At 46.1% G+C, this 18,832-nt stretch overlaps 1 protein-coding gene across 2 annotated transcripts in view; it reads left to right on the forward strand.

Moving 5' to 3' along the window:
* The first annotated feature begins 4,052 nt into the window (after nucleotides 1–4,052).
* CNGA3 (cyclic nucleotide gated channel alpha 3) overlaps nucleotides 4,053–18,832 on the forward strand; it is a 51,789-nt gene continuing 37,009 nt past the window's right edge. For both annotated transcript variants that reach the window (XM_011956541.1, XM_011956542.1), the window contains exon 1: nucleotides 4,053–4,127. The gene's annotated coding sequence lies outside the window, so the exon portion shown is untranslated. The remainder of the gene's footprint in view (nucleotides 4,128–18,832) is intronic.

Here is an 18,832-nt window from a genome sequence, read left to right on the forward strand (position 1 = left end):
CTCCTTAGTCACCATATATTCTGAGTGCATGTTAGCTATACATACTGTAATTCCATATCCCTATTAAAATATGCTGGAAACTCCATATGTTCACCCAAGGCCGTGATAACACTGTCGAACTGAGCGGTACTGAGTCCCAGAGCAAGTCACACCTATTAGGGAGCACTTCGATGCCGTTCACCTCACAATCCACCAAAACAGCCTTGCATCCAGCACACTTGTGCCAGCTTAGCAATTAGAAAAGGTGATTGTCCTTCTTTTGCGGGTGGAAAATTAGGGCTTTAGGCTTAGACAAAAGCTCAAGTGATTTCCCTGGGCCGGGACCAGGCTCAGTTGTAACGGGGGCCAAGCTTTGTCCTCAGTGTTTAAGGTCTCATCCGTGCCCCTTCCCCCGATCTTACCACCTCCTGCTGTGGTGCCCATCCCATGCCACGCTCACTGGCCTGCAAGATCCTCAAATGTGCTCCTCAATGTATCCTACCAAAACTTTTTATTTGATTCTTTATCCATACTCTATCTCGTGGAGTTATTGGCATTTTAAAAGGGATCCAAGTTTGAAAATAGAGAGATGACGTTCCAATGGTAGGACTTCAGTCATTGATGGTCAGACAGCAGAAATTTGGAGAGTGGAAAGGCTGGCACTGGGGTCTTAAGGGCAGCCCTTACCTAGCCACTCTTTGCAAAGCTGACCTGAAAGAAACAGGGAGTCCCCAGGGGACAAGATAGATTAGATCCTATGGTCCCACAGTCCTCCTCAAGCTCTTAATGGTATTTGGTTAGAGTTTTTAACTCTTCAGATCTTGTTCATTCATTTAATTTAATTTTCTTCTATACTTCCAACTGCCAGGTAAGTAAGAGAAATAGATGCCATCATCTTCATTGTCTGAGAAGGAAGCAGGCAAAGTGGGCTTTAAAGACAGAAAACAATTGCTTTTCCCCCGCTTGGGGCCTCACCGTCCCGCACCTTTGCACTGACTGACAGAATTCCTGTGGGGAAAACTGATGCATCCCCGTTTCTCATGTACACCTTGCCTGTCTCCTCATAAATATTTTATTTCCCAAAAGTCATTCCTACAAATTGCCTTTTCATTTGCCAAGGATCTAGACCATCTGCCAAAGCATGTTCACACAGCCCTCCTTGCTGATAACTGGGTTTATCTGTTTGCATGTCTGTGTATCGTCGGTTAGTCTGGCTTATCTACTTATGAGATTGTGTGTACTTTAACACACTGGACACCATATGGCCCCCAGCAGAGACGGCAGTCCTGTTGCCTACCTATGGGCACTATTTGTGTGCCTTTCAACCCTGATTATAAAATATCTGGTCCCTAGCACATCTAAAATTTGTTTGGACTGGGAAGATTTTACATAATTAGAATCAAAAATTTAGTTCCTCCCACCCCTATTTTTAAAGCAATGTGTACAAAATGCATACGGAATAAATAAATAACAAATTGTTTATTTACACGGTAAAATTGAATGAACTATAGCTACAAGCAACATCACCGAATCTTACTAACTTAATATTGATTGACAAAAGCAAATCCCAGGAGACTATATAGACCATCACATTGTTTCTAAATTTCAAAAACAATTAAAACTAAATGTCATTGAGGAGTCCCACAAGCCACACATGCACACACTTTTGCTCAGACTCAGTCCTTTTGGGCCTGCCTCCTATTTTCCTTTCATTTCCTGGCACCGAATTCACAGGTGGATACAATTGGTCTCATCAGGCTCCCTGGCTCCAGACTTCCTCAGCTCCTGGATGCTACTCTTTTCCCCACAGACCCCTCCCCACTTCCTTAGTGTCCTGGCTGAGGCTGAAGCAACTTAGCAATTCACCTGGTCCCCACCCCCTTCCTCCCACTCTCACCTGCTCTGTCAGAAAGAGGAGATGGTGCCTTCTCCATAGCTCTCTTCTTCCTTTGGTCTCCCTATTCCACCAAACACCAAAAGACTTTGGGTTTCTGAGGATCATGCTCCTTGGTCTCTTACTGCCATGGGCCTGTTAGAGCATCCCACTAATTTATTCAGATGTTGCTGTATCCTGCATCTTCACAAAACCTTGCTGTCCCTTCCACACTCGACCGTGCCTCAGTTGAAGCTTGAGCAATAATCGGAAAGGCCCCCAGAGGCCGCTCCACTGAGTGAGCCTTGCGCCAAATCTGGACCTTCCATCATGGCAGCCTAGGTTCTTGGAGCCCGATGACTTTTGCAGGCAAATTCACAGATACATCCCCTTCAGTCTCCTATTTGTTTCCAGTCTCCATTCATCTGTTTCCACTTTTCAGACACCCAAATTTCTTCAATGATAACTATTGCCACATACATCGTTCCCTAAGGGCCAACCATGTGCCCATTTCTGTGCTAAACACTCTATCTCATTTCATCACACTCAGGACACTTCTCCATTTCTTAATTCTGTGAGGTCTTGTTTTCCCTTTCAAATCTTAGCAATGGTGTGCATTTCAGAAACAAAGTCCAAGGGGATTTTTCAGGATGATGCCTTAAAATGATCTCATGATCACTACTGTGTTCTCCAAAATCAGGATTTAAGATTCTTTTGAAGCTCTGAAATGTTTCTGGACAACAGAAGATAATCATCTGCTTCCAGTCTTTCCTGAGGACAAGCCAGCAGGAAACAGCTTTAACTTGTTGCATAAATTAATGAGATTAGAAGAAATAAAGCATTTCCTGACAATGAGAACTATAAAAAAATGCACATAATAACTGAGGCGTGTGGAGATTCCTGGAATAAGGATGCTGAAGTCCTCAATGAGGCAAAGTCTCATCTATTATATTTTCTCTGGTGTTGAATTAATTTCAGGTTCCTTTCAGAAGCCCAAATAATAAAATAAGAATTCTCCTCTCTTCCAGTTTCTGTGGCTTCGGCTTCCTTTTGTTGATTCACCACTTCCATTTATTTGCTCTTCCACTACCAGAGTCCCTTCAATCTGAACAACTAAGCCTGATTTTCTTTGGGGAAAAATTTGTCTAGGTTTTATTTCCCCCATTTAAGACGTGTGCACACATGCACATGTGTGTGCGAGCCATTCTAATTCTTTACTTTTTTCAGTAAAGAGCATACACGTCATCTCTCCCTTCAAGTATTGCATGAACTCGATGAACTTTAAGCCTTCTAAAGATAATGTGTTCAGTTAGCAGGCGATTTGATAAGTATGCTAGGAAATGCCATGAACTCCAAGTCCTCAGAGAAGCTCTGGTTAACTGGCTGGGTGGGATCTGCTGTTGTGGAGTTTCTTCCCATGAGGGTATCAGTCATGAGAACCTAGAACCCAAGAGGCTGTCCAAGCCTTGTCCCAGGGAAGGAGGCTTGGACTCCTCCGGAGACCTGCTCCTGCCATCCAGAACCAGAGCGTGCAGTTGCCGGTGAGGGAAAGGCAGGATTCGGTCTTCGTCCTTCATGGAGAGGTGTGTTCTTGGACGTACACCTTCTGGGAGAAAAATGAGTTTTAGTAAATAAAGTTATTTTCTCCAAAAAGAGTTTAGGTTCCTTTGACTTCAATAGAGGGTAATGATTACTAGCTAGATTGGTGGGTTTCAGTTCAGGAAATCTGGTGTTATCTGGTGTGATGGAAGGAAACAAAAACTCTGCAAGGTTACACTCTACAATGTGTATTCACACATTGTCCCAAATAGTCTTGTTTCAAACATCTTTCCTAAGATGGTAGACGGGTCCAAGAATGTCTGTGTGTGTGTGTGTGTGTGTGTGTGTGTGTGTCTGTCCCACCTTTAAACTTCAAACTCCCAGATCTCTGCTGCAGACTCATCCAGTGTGGATTACACTATCAGCAAAACATCCCAGGAAGGAGTCCAGGATGGCCGCCCGCAGTTAGGAGAGAACCCAGAATGGAACGACGGACTTGTTTGCTTGCTTGCCCCTGACTCTCCCCCTCTTCCCTGGGAGTGTTGGGGATGTGAACTACTGACTTCTGCCTCTTTCGGACCGCCTTTGAGGCTCCAGAGCCTCACCTGACTTTCCCACGGAGAGGGAGGCCAGAGGCTCCTTCGGTAGTCCCCGAGCGGAGCTGCGCCCAGGAGGCCGAGGGAGGAGGCGCCCCGCAGACCCCAGCGCGCCGCGGAGAAGCTCAAACTTTGGCCGGGTAAGGATTTTAGGGGCTCTTGAGCTCGAAGTTTTGGGGGCGCCGGGAGGTGTGCTGGGGGCGCAGACCCCGGATAGGGGATGAATTCGAGAACCACACGCAGGGGAGCGAGGCAGCTGCAAGCCGGGGGCGGGCGCGGGGCTGTCCGCAGCCCCCGGTGCTGAAACGGGCCGCAGGCTGCAGAGAAAGTGAAAAAGGGCCGGCTGCGGCCTCGGCTCCCACCCTCCAGCTCCCAGACCCCTCCGTTCCAGTTCAAAGAACAGGAAGCCCTCCCCGTGCTCCCCAAGCCGATCGCACCCCCTTTTACTCACGTCCCGCAGCCGCGCTGGGCCGAGCCCGCCGAGCCGTCGGGGCGGGAGGCAGAAGGAGCAGGGCTGGCTCCCGCTGGGGGCCTGTAGGGCTTCCAGCCGCGACCCCACCCCATGCAGCTCCTCCTGCCACGCTGCCCCAGAAGGACGCGCCCCGGGCCTCCAGGACCACCAGTCCGGGAAGGACCCGCTCCCCCGGCTTCAAGTCGAGGGCGGGCGCCGTGTCTCGTCGAGTCCGCGCCGCGCCGGGGGAGGTTGAGTCAGTGGCCCGGGGGGAGCAGGGCCGGGGGAAGGTAGCGGCGAAGGACTGCCCCCCAACCCCCGGGACTATTCACCCTTGGGGATGCAAGGAGAAGGGTGGGCTGAGGGGGAGGCGAGAATTACAATTCTTGGAGGAGTGCGCGGTTACTTTTTTTTAATGACAAAATCCCACCCGGGATCTCGGACGCCCGGGGCTTAGTGCTCGGTGGTGGAGGAGAAGGGGCGGCGGGTTCTCTGATCCTCTGCAATCCCCTAACCGGATAAAGGCGCCGGGCTCCCAGCCCTCGGGCTTTTCTCCTTGGCTCAGCCCCCGGCCCCTCCCGATGTCCCTGGGGGGCTGGGCCCGCAGGCCCTCGCACTCCCCCAACCCCGGGCAGGGTGATTCATTTTTCTCCCGGTGTGATCTCCCTACTGAGCACCGCCGCTGGGACTTGAACTTCGGCGCTCTGCAGCGGGCGTCCCCGGCTGGCGCGGCGCGTGGCGGAGGATGAATGGCGCTGGAACCTAGAGGACCCGGAGCCGGCGCCTCAGCCTCTTCGGCCTGAACCGGGTTCCTGGGACACGCAGTCCGCCGTCTCAGGCCTCGCCGGAAGCTGGCGAGCGCAGTCTCTTGCAGCGAAGCCCGGCACCCCGACGGCAGATGCTCCCCACCACGTCTTCCAAAGTGGCGAGGCTGGGGTCGGCGGGAATGGCACCCACCCGGGTTCAGACTCCATCCCGGAGTGGACGGCTCGGTGGCCCTAACATTCTCTAAGCGCTCTCCGCAACCCCCTCCCCGCAACACACACACACTTTCATTCATGATAACCAACAAGAATATTGCTGTCGGGGCATGGGGTCCAATGTACAGCGTGCGTTCACATACCCCCAAGTGGAAATTCACGGGGGACGCGGGTGGTTGGGCCAGGAGAGGAGAGATCTCGGTCACTCGTGCCTGCTATCTACCAACTGGGTCTTCTACGCCAACGTCGCAGTTGTAGAAAAGTCGGCCAGGTCAGAGGACTCAGATGGGATTTCACTGAGCCGGTGGGAGCTTCTTTGGGTTCTTTGGGGTAGGGGGAAGGACATAAACTCCCCCTGCCTCACATCGATGCCCAGACACCCGCCCTTCCTCTCCAGCCTCCAGCCACAGAGGGGGGCCTCCTCCGGTGCAGAGGCCCAGAGGGGAGGAGCGGTGGCTGTTGGGGTGACTGGCTGGTGGGTGCAGGATCTCAGTCACTTTAGCTGGAACTTTGACCGTGACTACCTGTGCACTTGCCTTTGATGCTCCTGTTTCTATGTCTTTTCTGTCCTTATTCACTATCTGCTAGCGGTGGCTGCCTCTGGTTAGTATTAAGGTTGCCATGGCGACCAGTCTCCAGTCGCCATGGTACCCAGAAGGTAAACAGTTGGAAGTTACTCAGGCTCTTCGCCAGCTCTGGCCCCTAGTTTCCCTAGGGGGTGGGGCGGGGACGGCAGTGACCAGGTTCCAGAACCCTTTTGCGTGCCCCCCTCTTCCTCCCCCGTTCCCACAGCGTCCTGCTCACCTGAAACCCCTGCTAATACCCCACCAACCACTGCGGCCTCAAAGTTGAGATGGGCCATGCTTTTTTCTCTATCTCCCGGTTACATACACTGTGGCCAGGGGGTAAACAGTTTTCCCTCTGACCTAATGCATTTTAGCAATAGCCTGAATATTTCTGAGTACAGTGGACAAGGCTCAGTCTAGTGGGAGAAACAGAATTTTAAATAGACACAGTCCCTGCCCTCTGGGACCTCACAGTGTAGTGTGGCAGACAAACCCTGTGCAACCTACCAGGTGGCCTGCACTCTGGGTGCAAATGGAGGCAATAACAGAGCCCTGAGAGTAGAGAGAGGTGGGAGTGACTGAATCCTGGTCAAGGAGGGCCCCCCAGTAAGGGTATGTTGCAGTTGAAACTTGAAATCAACTGGCCAGGAAGAGAGGACAATCTCTCTAGCAGAAGCACAGATGTGTGGATTAGTCAGGAGAGGGTAAGGCCCTGCTGTGGGGACGTATAGACTTAGAATATCTTGGTGGCTTCGCCCTTTGCTTATGCAATGTCTGAGGTTTTGGGAGTCCTGCATCATGGGGGGACTCCACTGGCCAGAATCCGTCACTCAGCCTTCACCTGGCCTGGAAGGGAGGCTTGCAAATGCAGCAGGCACAGGGTGGGCTGTGGTGAGCACTGTCTGCCAGTAGGTGGGGGCAAAAAAAATGTATGACACACATAAGGAAAGGGTGAGTAATTTGGCTTAGATGAACATCCAGTTTAGGCTGACTTGATCCAAATTATGAAGTCTTGACCATCAGGCTAAGGAATGGAGACTGTGTGCTGGAGAAATTAGGCACCTCTAAAAGCTTCTGAGAAGAGTGACGATTTAATTAGAACTACCTTTCATAAAGATTCTGGGGTCACTATGGAAGGTTCATTCATCTACACATTTATTCATTCTACACTCATTGAGCCCCTCCTTAGCGCCAGGGACTGGACGGATTATAGGAGCGACAGCCTGAAGGGAGATGAGCAAAGATGGCCATTTCAGCCATCCTGGGGAGAGAGAAAGGCCTGGACAAAAGCAGGAGCAGAGCTCAAAGAGACCAGGAGTGACCTCTGTTCTGGTTTGACACTTACACACCTGCCTAGCAGAGACTTGCACAGGGTGAGTGCTCAGTACATTTCTGAATTAGTAAATAAAAGAATTGGAGGGGATGGAGGAGAGAGATAGCTGTTGCTGTGACTGACAAGACTTGATGATGCTTTATCTGGGGCAGTAAGGGAGAGGAAGGAGTAAAAGCTCACGCAGTCTTAGCTGGGTAGTCATTTGGTGCTGGGTGTCGCTCATGGCGTTAACTAAGACAGTACTGCAGGGAAGAAGAGCAGGCTTGACAGTAGCTGGGGGAGAGAGTGACGCCATTCAGAATAGTTTTGCTCCGAGGAAAACTCTTCCCTGAACTCCGTCTGCACCCCAGAACTCATCTAATCCCCAGAGCGCTTCTTTTGCCCTCGTTTGCAGGATCCATACATTTCACCTTGAATTATAATAATGCAGTGTAGGGGTTAAACTGACTTCTGCTCCCCAGCTCTGCCACTGGGTGACTTTGAACCAAGGTATTTAATCATTCTGAGTCTCAGCTTCTTAGCGCGTACATTGGCAGTAGTAATAGTTATAATGCCTGTCTCATCGAGTTGTTTGGGGGATTAAATGAAGTAATTGAAGTGAATTCCTCAGCTCATTGCCTGACATATTGTAAGTGCTCAAAGTTAGATTTGGACACCTTATTACTTCCTAATAAAATAAAAGCAATGTATTACTTTTACAATCACATCACAAAAATTCATTTAAAAAAAAACACTTTACCTCCCATGCTTGCAATTAGGTTTGGAGCATCTATAGGGCTGGCTATGGAGAGCTCTGGTTCCCCAGCTCTGGTAAGGTCTGAAAAGCACTTTCATCCTCTTGCAATCTCAACCTGAGCAGCTGAATCTTATTACAAAGTAGCAATTTCAAAACTGAGCACACTCACAGCTGAGAAACTCAGAGTCCCATTAATTCTGAATCATCTCTGCAGAGACCAGGACACTTTCTAGTCATGAGACAAGCCCCTGCCTCTTGGTTGAGTAACATAATTGATCATCTTCATCCAATTTCAGTGTATTTTCTTTTACTCCAAATCTCTTCCTGTTCTTGAGAACAATCTTAACTTTCCTCTCAGACAGGAACTGAAAATTTGCAGCTGACATTTGGAAGCTTCCATTTGCTCATGTTATAAAAATGCCAGAGTTCAGAGAGAGAGAGAACCCTGCCTTCCAGTCATGAGAAGATTTCTTTGGGAAACAAGACTCAGCTGTCCTAACTCAGACTCATTGTCTCCATCATGGTGCAGGGACATTGATGGGTTTGGGGCAGCCTCCAGAGACGGGGGGAATTGGATTCTGATCTTCATCTTCCCACATCACCTCGCAGCTCAACTCTGAGCACAACTGGATACATTCTTGTTGTCTAAGACTTGAACTGGCCTTTTGGGACCTTTCTTGGGCAGATGGAGAAAGCTTTAATACGTACTGTCCCCAGAAGTTGCCTTGTTTCTTGAGAGGCGAGGGCTTAGAAGCTTGCCGGCTCTACAATTAGACCGCCTGTTGAAGTCCTGGCTGTGCGAACTGTGTGCCTTGGTTTGCCGCTCTGTAAAATGGGGATGATGTGTGCCTTGGTTTGCCGCTCTGTAAAATGGGGATGATGTGGTTTGGCTGTGTCCCCACCCAGCTCTCGTCTTGAATTCCCACGTGTTGTGGGAGGGACCCAGTGGGAGGTAATTCAATCGTGGGGGCGGGCCTTTCCCATGCTGTTTTCGTGATAGCGACTAAGTCTCATGCGAGGGGCGGGCCTTTCCCATGCTGTTCTCGTGATAGCGACTAAGTCTCATGCGATCTGATGGCTCTATAAGGGGGAGCTTCCCTGCATAAGCTCTCTCTCTGCCTGCTGCCATCCATGCAGGATGTGACTTGCTCCTCCTTCCACCATGACTTTCCCAGCCACGTGGAACTGTGAGTCCATTAAACCTTTCGTAAATTGCCCGGTCTCAGGTGTGTCTTTATCAGCAGCATGAAAGTGGACTAATACAGGGGATAGGAATAATACTTACCCCATAGGGTTATTGAAAAGATTAAATGAGTTGATACTTGTAAAAAGCTATAGAGCAGTGACTGGCATAATAGAACCCCTCAAAAATGTGATGCTCATTATTACTAATGTCCTATTTTGGCATTTCTCCCCTTTATTACATTTCATGAGTTTCTAGTAGGTGAGTTTCAGCCATCACCACATTACAATCTTAGAACTTTTCAACACCGTCAAAAGGGACCCCGTATCCGTTAGCAGTCATTCCTTTTTCTCATTCTCTCCCAGACAACCTCTACTCTACTTTCTGTCTGTATAGATTTGCCTATTCTGGACATTTCGTGTTCACGAAATTATATATTATGTGGCTCTTTTTGTCTGGCTTCTTCCACTTAGCATAATATTTTCAAGGTTCACCCATGTTGTAGCATGTATCACTGTTTTATTCTTTTCTATTGCCAAATAAGATTCCATCTGAATAAGATTCCATTATGTGGACATACTACATTTTGTTTATCCATTTTTCTGTGTATAGGCCCTAATAAATGATTGTCATTTCCACTTAGGGCTATTGTAAATAATGCTGCTATGAACAGTCACGTACAAGTTGTTGTGTGGACGTGTTCTTACTTCTCTTAGGTATATGTTCAGCGGTAGAATTCCTGGATCATACGGTAACTCAGGTTTAACATTTTGAGGAACTGCCTAGCTGTTCTCCAAAGTGGCTACATCATTCCCACCACCAGAAATGAATGAGGCTTCCAGGTTTTCCACATCGCATTGTGGAATATGGTTAATTTTATGTATCAACTTGCCTGGGATACAGGGTGCCCAGATAAAACATTATTTCTGGGTGTGTCTGTGAGCGAATTTCCAGATGAGGTTAGCATTTGAATCCATGTCCTGGGTAAAGCAGATTGCCCTCTCCGATGTTGGGGGCCACTATTCAATCCACTGAGAGCCTGAGCAGGAAAAAATGTAGAAGAAAGGGGAATTCCCTTGTTGAGCTGGGACATCATCAGTTACCTGCCCTTTATCGGCCCTCTGGTTCTCAGAACTGCACCCCTGGTTTTTCTGGTCTCCAACTTACAGATAGCAGCTCATGGGCTTCTCAGCCTCTAATGCTTTGTAATACATCATTTGTATATACAGTTGACCCTTGAGCAATGCAGAGATTCGGGGTGCTGATCCCCTACACAGTCAAAAATCCACATATAACTCTTTTGGCTTCTCCAAAACTGATTTACTAATAGCCTACTGTTGACCACAAGCCTTACCTATAACCTAAATAGCCAATTAACACACATTTTATATGTTCTATGTATTACAGGCTGTATTCTTACAATAGAGGAAGCAAAGAAAAATGGGGATTTTTCAATTTGTCACGTATCTCCGAAATTTTTTCCAATATATTTATTGAAAGAAAAACGTGTAAAAGTGGACCTGTACAGTTCAAACCCAGGCTGTTCAAGGATCAATGATATATATAACCTACTGGTTCTGTTCTCATGGAGAACCCTAACTAATACACTCTTGTTGTGGTAATATTAACATTATATAGTTATTTTTCTTTCTATTTTTGAAGCTCTGTAATATTTTTTATCTCCTTCACCTAGGTTCATATTCACACATAAAATATGAAAGGACACTTGAGTATAATATTTGCACTGTAGGGTTTTATTATATCATGGAACTTCTGGAATGGAAGGACCTTTTATAACCATCCCAGTCAATGTTGAGTACAGTCATCCCTCAGTATCTGAGGGGCATTTGTTCCAGGACCTACCCACAAATACCAAAATTTAACAGATGCTGAAGTCCCTTATACAAAATGGCAAAATAGTATTTGTATCAGGTTAGTACAAAAGTAATTGTGTTTTTTGCCATTACCAATCTAATAAATAACCTACTGTAGTAGTCCAGTCTTGTATTGCTATAAAGGAATACCTGAGAACTGGGTAATTTATAAAGAAAAGAGGTCTACTCAGCTCATAGTTCTGCAGGTGGTACAGGAAGTATTATGCTGGCATCTGCTCAGTTTCTTGGGAAGCTTCAGGAAACTTACAATCATGATGGAAGCCAGAGAGGGAGCATGCACATCTTGGCAGGAGTAGGAGCAAGAATGACCAGAATTCATGAGAACTCACTCACTGTCATCAGAACAGCACCAAGGGGGTGGTGCTAAATAATTCATGAGAAATCCACCCCAAGAGCCAATTACTCCCATCAGGTCCCACCTCCATCATTGGGGATCACAACTGAACATGAGATTGGGGAGGAGAAACAGGTCCAAACCATATCACTACGTATAACCTCCTGTGTACCGTACCTTAAATCATCTCTAGATTACTTATAGTAGTACCTAATACAGTGTAAATGCTATGTAAATAGTTTATACTGTATCATTTTTATTTGTTTTATTTTTATTGTTGTATTGTTATTCGCTATTGTTTTGGGGTTTTTCAAATATTTTCAATCTATGATTGGTTGAATCTGCAGACGCAGAACCTGCAGATGAGAGGGCCAACTGTAGTATGTCATTGTGCTTTTGATTTGCATTTCCTCATGACTAAATACTTGAAGAATGTTAGCATGTGCTTCTTAGGCATTGTATATCTTCTTCAGATAAATGTGTATTCAAATCCTTTGCCTACTTTTTAATTGGGTTATTTGACTTTTTATTAAGCAGTTATAAGAGTTCTTTACATCTTGTGGATACAAGTTCCTTGCCAACATGTGACTTAAAATATATTCTGCAATCCCAGCAATTTGGGAGGCTGAGGCAGGAGGATCACTTGAGCCTAGAAGTTTGAGACCAGCCTGGGAAACAGAGAGAGACACCATCTCTACAAAAAATTTTAAAAATAGCTGGGCATGATGGTGTGCACCTGTGGTCCCAGCTACTCAGGAGGCTAAAGTTGGAGGATGGCTTGAGCGCAGGAGGTCAAGGCTGCAGTGAGCAGTAATCAAACCACCGTGCTGTAGTCTGGGTGACACAGTGAGACTCTGTCTCTAAAGAAATAAAAAATGAAAATATTTTCTCCCATTCTATAGATTGCTTTTTTACTTTGTTGATGGCATATTTTGATACACCAAGGTATTTTTATTTTGATGCAGTCCAATCTATTTTTTCTTTTAACATTTTCACCATTCACTATGCTGATAACTGTGGTTGTGTCATGGATACCCTTTGTTAGGTTGAGGAAGTTTCCTTATACTCCTAGATTTAACTATTTTCACCATGAAAGCATGTTGGATTTTTGCCAAATGTGTTTTCTGTGTTCGTGAGATGATGATGAGCTCTTTGCCCTTTGTTTTATTGGGAGGGAGTATCACATTGATTGATTTTGGATAAGTCTATTTCGCATTTCCGGGATAAAATCACTTGGTTTCACTGTGAAATCCTTTTTGTATGTTGCTGGATATAGTTCAGTAGTATCTTGTTGAGAACTTTTGCATATTAATCTGAATTTCAAAGTGTCCTTTCATGTAAGTTCTGATACTCAACTTGTTTTCACTTTTCTTATACAGTTTCTAAAAATATTAACATTATATAGTTTTCCTTTCTGTTTTTGAAGCTCTGGAATGTTTTTATTTTCTCCACATAGGTTCACATTCACACATAAAATATAAGAGGACCCTCAGGTGTAATATTTGCATGTAGTGCTTTGATCCGTCATGGAACTTCTAGAATTGAAGGACTTTTAATAATCAACTGGGCCCATCATTTTCAACTCTGTTCCACAACATTTCTTAAGATGTTCTGCACACATTTTAAGTTTTTTAAAAGGTATATTTAAATATTTTTAAAACTCAAAAATACAAAGATAGCACTGATATGTCTTCTGTACCAAACTTTAATATATTGACCATCATGGCCAAAATTAAATTGTGCTCCACTAATTGTCTTTATCAAAGTCATCAAATCCTTTTAAATAGAATACGATAAGTAAATGCTTTATGCATCAGGGTTTTGTGGATGATTTCATTTTAAATAAGGCCATTTCTATTATTAGATGAAGAAATGAAAGTGCTGGTCACTTACCCACATTGGAGGCTAAGCTGGGAAGAGAAGCCGTCTCTCCTTTCTCTCAGGCCAGTGCACTTGACCCCTTATACTGCCTTTCAAATGTGATTTGAGTCAAACAAAAGATATTTCACTCGGTTTTCTCTCTCCATAAGCCTAGGACTCTGCTTCAAATCACCAGGCCTCTTCGCTGGCTGTAGGAATGTCAGTGTGGGGCCCGCGTCAGCCCTGTGGGGTGATTCACTGGTCTTAGGGTAATTAAGTGCTTCAGCCAGCGTTGGAGAATTTCCCTTCTACCCTGCAGTTCTCAAGCGGGATGGGGGCAGAAGGGAAAAGAAGAGTGTTTTGGAAAAGTGTTTTAGAAAAGTTTCAAGGTATGTAGACCCTGGGGGAGTTCTTGACTTATCTTTGGAGTTTAATTTGACGAAGTGAGCCTGTCCAGCCTCACATTTACTGATAACTTGCTGCGTGCATTTGTCCGGGGTGATGCTGAGAAGGTTGAGTTTTGGAGGACTGAAACGAATCAGACTCAGACAGAGTCTGAGAGAGTTACTTCTGAGAAGATCAAAGACCCCAGTGGTCAGTCTCTGCCAGAGAAAACAGTGGCCTGGGCCGAATATGCCTGTCCATCAAGACTCTGTGCTCTGTCCTGATTGAGATTTCGGCTTGTTTGCCATGACTCGCATCCAGACTTGGCACCTCACTAATTGGACCTGCCAAACCCTGGCTGAATCCAGAACGACCTCCAGTGGACATGTGGCGCATCCATACAGGGCTATGGACACCGCTCTGTTGTCTCTCCGTTGACAGCTGCATTCAGACTTGAAAAATGGTAATGTTTCAAACCACTCAAATCGGACCAGGATTAGTTTCCATGTTCAAGCCATAATAAAAAAAGAAGACAGAGAACAAACAAACTGTGCAAGGGGTTAGTTAGTCATCGTGAGTGGGGAGCAAGGTTTTCTTTCGGAAGCACCTTCAGTCTACAGCAAGGGGCTCGACATGTTTTGCCCTCCTTTGTAGTATGTTTGATCTCTCATAAATTCCCATTTATAAGTTCCCATTCATAAATTCTAAGTGGGATGGAAATTTTCAACGTGACTCATTCACACAATCATTGTGAGGATCAAATGAGTAAATATGCACTTAAAATGATCAGAACAGTAACAGGCAAAGATTAAACAATAAATACGTGGCTGTTATTATCAGTGTGATCATGGTGATTACTCACCAGTTCCTCCATTAATACCACACATTCTACTACCTACTGTGTGTATGTGCCGGGTGTTTGAAGAATAAAGTGTTTTTTAGGTAAAAGGAGATAGTTCTTGCCTTTAAGCCTTTTGGAGTAAAGGAACAAGAAAAGTACAAGAACAACTGAAATACAGTGAGCTGTGTTAAATGCCTGGCTACTCAGACATCCAGGTGAGTGACCGTGGAGAGAGTCCAGGATGAGCACTGGGGTGCAAAAGTCACAGCTGAATCCTTGAATGGCACAGCAAAGTGTGATTGCAAGTGGCACATGTAACACTGTAATGGTAGATGTTGAATAGTGCTAAGTCGCTAAGTCAATGTGATGGCTTCTCACCTGGGAAGCCTCCTTGATGGTCCCTAAGGCAGAATTAAGGATTTCCTCCCCATCCCGCATTGCACCCCATCATGCCTCTACCTGTATTTCTACACCACTTGCACTACCTTACCCTCACTGTTTAACATGCCTGTTTTCCCCATGCAAATGCTATGCTCTTAATGGCAGAGACCTGTCTTCCTCATCTTCGTAATTCTCAGGACCAGGTACAGTGCCTGGGACATCACTGGCAAGGAGTCAGTGAGGGGGCGGGTGGCAGGGGGACATGCTAGATTTAGTCATGTTGTAAAGAAAATGGAAATTGTCTGAAATGGCATGTTCTTAGCTCTCCAGTGAGGTCCTAGAAAATACACATTCATTTGGGAGATGCTCAAAAACCACTCCTAGACTCATGCCTGGGATCCACTTCAAGATCACCTTCATAGTTGGCAGAACGCATCTTCTTGCTATGTTTGAAAATTAAAATTCCATTTGTGCATTTCCAATCTCCCGCAGTGCCTGTGATAAACAGAACAAGCCATGATGTGGAGTGAGACAGGCCCAGGGGTCAATTTCCTCATCTGCAGGATAAGCCTCACTATTCCCTCTTGGGGTCCCTGAGGATTCACGCGTGAGGGACATGGAAGTGCCTCGCACTCAGGGGTCCCTGGCTAGATGGCAGCTTCCATTGTCCACAGAGCCCCAGGATCACTGATTGTGGTTTCATGATCTCATTTGTGAGTTCTACTCACAAAGAGTTCATCAATGCAGGGCCAGATGTGAAAACACATGCAGTGGTTGGATAATCTCTTAAGACGTCATGACTCAAAAACTGATAAATACAGGGAAATAATTAGGTGTTTATTCAGCCTTTCCTATAGGAATTGACCAATCAATCGAATAATTCAGAGTAAAATTTTTTCTTTTAAAAATATTTCAGCTAATTGAGGAACGAATGATAGAATACCACCAACTTACAACCTCTAATGAATTGATGGAGCTAGCAAATGATCATCAACGGCTGCTAACATCACCCAGAGAAATACAATGAGATCTTATGTGCGTTCTGATGGAAGAACAAAGAATCCCCTATGAAACTGTCATGCAAAAAAAATTAATAAATTGACCAAGACTCTGGGTACAACTACCAGTAGTAGGTAACATTTTAGGGTTGGAATCAGCAAAAATTCATACTGTAGTAAACTCCATTGGACAAATAGTTAAATTTCTACACAAAGAGAAAAACTTTACAGGTAAAAATACCAAGAAGATATATCAACCAATCAACAAGATTGGTTCCTTATTTGGATCCTGATTTTTTAATGTATTTTTTCAAAGGCAACCATTTATGACACTTATGAGACAATAGGGAAAAAAGATCTGAGTTACCTTAAACTTACATTTCCCTTTCGTGATGTACATTTTGCCCTGTCCTACTCCAACCACCATTCTCCTGGATAAAGAACATAGAATTAAAAGGGAAAGTTGGCTCACTCCTAAACCTTGAGGGACTTGGGTCAAGAGTACAAATGACTTGCCGTAGCCCAGATATCTAAAAGTTAAAGATTCTCTTAGCAGTGATACTCACTCCCCTCCAAAACAGAGCCTTGAACAGGGCATGCAGGCAGGCAGTTTCTTTGGGGAGTGATTCTAAGGAACAGGAGTAGGGGTCTTGGAGAAGCCAAAAGGGAAGAAGGACAAGCCAACCCAGATGTCCATTATCAAACTGATCACCACTCTGGGCAACAAGGGGTTCTCCAAGGTACCAGGTAGAAAGTGTCTCAGAACCATCTTCCTGAGGGATGGAAGAGTATATTCCCTCAGGCTCCTGCTGCTATTGGCCCAGCGTTGCCCCAAGGGTGTTACCCCTCCAGCGTTTGCACACGCATCAGAAGGGTGATGTGGTCTCGGCGAATGTTTCCTGGGGGAAGTAAGGAAGCCCCCAAGGCAGAAGGCCCTAGAATCTGCAGTGTTGCTGGGCGAACTACATGGGTTACCCAGCATGCAGCTGGTTGCCATAGCAATGGCTGGACTGAAAGGTGGGCAGGAAGGACATGAGGTAGGGGTCCAGAGATGACCATTACATGGACCAAGATAGCACATTGTGAAATCAAATGTACCCACCCTCCTAACCTGGCAAATACACTGCATCAAAACCTGGAGGCCAGGTTCAAACCAAGAGTACTCAGGCCCCTTGGAGTTGAGCCTGAGAGCAAGAAGTCGTGAGGAGAGCTGATCTCTGGTTCCCTGCCCCTGACCTGCCCCCTTCTCTCCCCAGCCCTAGGTCCACGCCATGTCAAAGGGGCCTTGCACAGGAGGCCCTGCACACCTGCCTGTGGACGCCCTGCCCACATCTCCAGGCTCTGTCTCCCCCATCCCCGACAAACGGCTGCTCCTTGGGCCTAGGGCAGTGCAAGCTGGCGCACTCAGGAAGATGGACCTCAGGAAGATGAGTCCCAGGCAGGCTCTAGAACCAGTTCAGAGCCTCTTGGACAGAGAATCTGGGAGTCCTGGGCACTCAGACCATAGCTAGAGCAGGGGCAGGGTTCCCGGTGGGCATGGCCCCTTGACCCTATGGGCTTCTCGACCCTTTGGGAGGGGTGTGGCTGGAGGAGGGCCAGCATGGGGTCATTTAAAGCAGAGACCCCTCCTGCCCAGGCCTAAAGGCAATACCAGCTCCCTCAATGACTTTGCACTCTCAGGTTGTGGAGTCAGACAGATTTTTACTCAATCCTGGCTCTGATCCTCAGCAGCAACCTTAGGGAAATGACTCACCTGTCCAGTTTCTTCATTTGTAAGAGAGAGAGGGGGGCTGCTGTGAGGATTAAGTAAGGAAGTGTTGCACAGAACCCACCTGTGCCTGGTACCTAGTGGCCCTCAGCAGGAGGCAGGTCTATGAGAGGACAGAGGTACTGCCTCCATGCCATGGCGGTAGGACCAGAGTTTGTGCCCAGGATAGAGAATGCAGCTGAGGGGGCAGAGGGAAGGGGCACAAGCTGGAGACAATGCACTTTATTTGGTGTAATTTGCCTGGAAATGTACAAAGAAGAGTAACTTGATAGTTTTTCCACAGAGTCCGAAACTTCTTTGAGACTCGCTCTGCACCCCACTTGACTGTCAGCTCCTGGAGGACAGAGTTGCATATAGCTCTCTAATAAGCCCCCAGCTTCTAGCATATTGCCTGGCACATAGTAAGTGCTCAATTTAAAAGTGTTGAATGGACAATTTCGAATTGGATTTATTACCTTTTTACCTAAAAACGTATAAACATTCCATTTTAAAGTATTGAAAATAATGAGGCTGGGGGGAGGTGGGAGACAAGGATTTGGCCAGAGTCTGCATATATTGAGTTAAATAGGCCTGAGTTCTAATGTGGCTTCTGGACCTCACACATTCTTTGGAAAGTTACATAACCTGTTATAAGCCTCCATTTCCTCATCTATGCAATTGAGGACACTAATAGCATCCACCTCAGAGAGTCGCATGTTAGAATAAATAATGATGTAAAAAACTTAGTACATTGACTGGAATATAATCAGATTTCAATGTATTTTAACTACTACTATGTTGCTTGGCAGTGCTATTTGGATAACACACAGGAATATGTGTGTTATTTTTATTTTATTTTATTTTTAGTTCTGGGGTACATGTGCAGGATGTGCAGGTTTGTTACGTAGGTAAATGTGTGCCATGGTGGTTTGCTGCACCCATCAACCCATCCCTAAGTATTAAGCTCAGCATGCATTAGCTATTTATCCTGATGCTCTCCCTCCCCGCCACTCCTGGAGAGGCCCCAGCGTGTGTTGTTATTCCCCTCCCTGTGTTCACGTGTTCTCATTGTTCAGCTCCCACTTATAAGTGAGAACATGCAGTGTTTGGTTTTCTCTTCCCAAGTTAGTTTGCTGAGGATAATGGCCTCCTATCC

This window comes from Colobus angolensis, unplaced genomic scaffold (genome assembly GCF_000951035.1).
Source record: "Colobus angolensis palliatus isolate OR3802 unplaced genomic scaffold, Cang.pa_1.0 Scaffold42, whole genome shotgun sequence".
NCBI lineage: Eukaryota > Metazoa > Chordata > Mammalia > Primates > Cercopithecidae > Colobus > Colobus angolensis.